Source organism: Triticum aestivum, chromosome 4D, assembly GCF_018294505.1.
Source record: "Triticum aestivum cultivar Chinese Spring chromosome 4D, IWGSC CS RefSeq v2.1, whole genome shotgun sequence".
Taxonomy (NCBI): Eukaryota; Viridiplantae; Streptophyta; class Magnoliopsida; order Poales; family Poaceae; genus Triticum; species Triticum aestivum.
Window position 1 is genome coordinate 267136568 of NC_057805.1, and position 3497 is coordinate 267140064.

Below are 3497 nucleotides of genomic sequence, written 5' to 3' on the forward strand. Positions count from 1 at the left end.
CACCCCATGTAATCTCCGTTCAATGCATGCCTCTGATCTATGCAAACACTGTGCTAACGTCATTCCTCCATCGGGATTCAGTTGATGAGCATGCTAGCAATCACACAAATACGATCCCAGAAGAGTATGTGTCAAACTTGGGGCATCATAATGTCAAATCATCGATACTTAACCAAAAAGATTCTCTAATAGTATAAAATTATTATAACTTACTAACTTTCTACAATAGTAAAAAAGTTGGTTGGTGATTAGAACTTATATTACCTAAATGGAGTTCTCCATGAACTCAAAACAGATTTCCTGAAAATAGATCCATGCGTGTATATATAGTATCAACATTCAATCTTGGTACTACCTAGTGCTAATGAACTCGTCTCAGTGTAAATAGACAACCGGAAGACTAGTCAATGGCAGACCTAGAAGATGCTACACGGATCTCAAAGCGAGATCAGACGGAAGCTAGGAGGGTGACAATGCCCCCAGGTGACAAAGACATAATAATCATATATATAGGCAAAATAGATGGGGCACCTAGGTGCCTGGGCACCTTGATAGTTTTGGAAACTATGATATATTTAATTTGCTTCCTAACTATTCTTCATGCAAGATTTTCCATGTTTACGTTTTATTTTTGGGTCTAACTATTAGACATGCAAGACTTGCCATACAATAAAACGTATTAATGTTGATTTTGTTCGAATTGTTGCAGGTATATAATATACGTATTTTTGTTACCTAACTATTTAATACGGGTATCTAATACCTACCAACGAAATTATATACATACGCATGTATGTATATATTCAATAATTTATTTTTTTGAACTATTACATTTTTTGTTTCCTAATTATCTAAAATGGGTATCACATACTTACTAACGAAAGTATGTATGTACGCGGGTATGTATATACAAAATAATTTATTTGTTGACTAACTGCATTTTATTTTTGTTTCCTAACTATCCAATATGGTTATACAATACCTACTGACGAACATATTGTAACACCCGGTCAACGTATATAACCGGCTATATGAAAAATGGTAGGAAAATATTGTACATACCTGGTCGATGTATATACCCGGTTATGTAAAAAAATGTAGGAAAATATTATACATCAAATAATATACTTCAAGTGGAAATACTCAAGGTGTCTGCACAGGCTGTGCGGAAAAAGCTTGGAAAATATTCTACATAACCAGTCGACGTGTGTACCTAAAGTAAAATATGGCTACGTATATGCCTGACTACGTGACGTATGGGTATCTAATATATACCCAACATATTTCGAGTACAAAAACATACCTAAGATATTTTTTGTTATGTATGTATATATCTAGTGATTTATTTAAGGTATTAGATACTCGGGGAAAAATAAAGGAGAGCACATAAAAAAATACGACCTCCATTATACACAAAAAAAAAAATACCCAGCTACCTAATGTATGAGACATGCATGCCTTAATTTGGGTGGGTATTAAGTGTCCATGTCAAGCAATTATTATCAATAATTCTTTCCTAATAAAAATCTAATGCATTTATGAATTAATGCTAATACTAATTACACATGCACACATCTTGGTGTGATCCAACGGTTTCTAGGCAAGGTGCCCAGGCACAATGTGTGTGTGTGTGTATATATATATATATAAAGTTTTTCTATCTCCTCAACATCATTCACTTATTGCTAATTCTTCAAGTTGGTTTTTCCCCCTAAGTGAATGTGATCGGAACCGTTCCCCCTCTATGCTAAACTCAACTCAGTCTGTTCACAAATTGTTCATATATATATATATATATATATATATATATATATATATATATATATATAGGTTCGCGCTATTCGTCACCCAGGGTGAAGAATTGTTATTCCTCACCCAGCTATCCCCAAGGAACGTAAGAAGGAGGTAAAATTACACCCTGGAAAATGGAACCGGTCCACGTTCTGAAGCTACAAAAAAAACGCAACAAACAAAGGTTTAGACGTAAATTTACCTCACACACAGGTGGCCCCGTACCAAAAAGCCTCAGCCTTGCGAGGTAATTTTACCTCACGCAAAAACACCCCATGGACCGTGGGAGGACTCTACGTTCTCCACACCATCTCTACCAGGTCACCTCCACTACCTGGCCCCGTTCCTCGTGCAGCCATAGCGGTTCTTCTTCGGATGCCAGCGGAGCAGGTTAGTCTATCCCTACGCCGGCGTGCCGGCTCCGGTGTATGGGCAGAAGGGGAGGAGGTGGTCCCACCGCGGGATACAGTCTAACGGAAGCAGCGGCGCCAAGTCTTACAGCGACCTCAGCGCCAGGACCGCACTCCGCGGCGTCGACGCTCTCCACGAGCTCCACTATTGTATTGTCTCCTAGCCTCACCTCCCTGATTGAATCTGGATCCAGAGATTTCACCGGCGCTGTTGAGTAGTCATGTTCCAGTTATCATCGGCCTCCTCTTCAAGTTGGTCACGATCGACCTCCTACTTAATTGTAAGTTGTGGCTGGCTCCTTCAAACGTGGCTGCCTCCACCCCCCTAGTGACATTCGTACCTACTTTTGATAAACTCAAGCTTGTTTGTGTATTCAGAGTGCATCAAATTTTTTTGGTCGTGAGTTGTTATATAAGCAGTGGTGCTAATTTGTGTACTCTTCAAGAATCACTTGTCCCTGTTGTAATGAGAGCAGAACGAGGTGACCATGTTATGTGAAATAAAAATGCTTATGTTAAGGTCTTATAAGATTAGAACACGTCGATGCATGTATCTTTTTGAAATTAGTGACAAAGGTATCAGTAGCTCATTTTGTTGTGGGAGCGCCGCTGAACATTCAACTGGTTTTTTGTGTTGTTTTTTAGAAGTTCTCATATAATGTCTGAAGGCTTAAGTGATTCTTAGTTCATACAATGACCTTGTTCTTGCTGCGTTTCAATTTTGTGTGCTAATCAGATTTTGAGTTCTCTTGGTTTAATTAAGAACCAGATCGATATTTTCTAGGTAAAGTTGAAGCTTTATTGATACAGGAAAGCATTACAATTATTTGACGCAACAATTTCTACAGGCTCGGACACATGCAAGGTCCAAATAGAACCAGACCCTCAAACTCTAATCTCGAAAAGAAAATTCTTTAGTTTTACATGGTGTCACAGTGTTGCAACTGGACATGATAGGCAACTCTTGACCAATGTGTTCCTAAAATGCTGACTTCAGATGTTCACTCTGACAAAAATTTTATGCAGAGAAATAATGAGCTTCTGTCAGTTTTGCATGTTAACAAATCTTGCTTGTTGATATCTATCAATTTTCTCTGTGAGAATTACAATTTTGCATATTTCCCAACTGTATTCTCTTGATACGAAGGGCATGAATAATACAGATCAAAATTTCCTTCTCCTCCGCATGCAACTTCAGATATATGTCTTTTATACATGTCATTTAGCTGGTGAGATCTGCATCTTTGCTTTGTAGGTGGCAAGTGAATTAAGTAATTTAGTACGGACTAATAAATT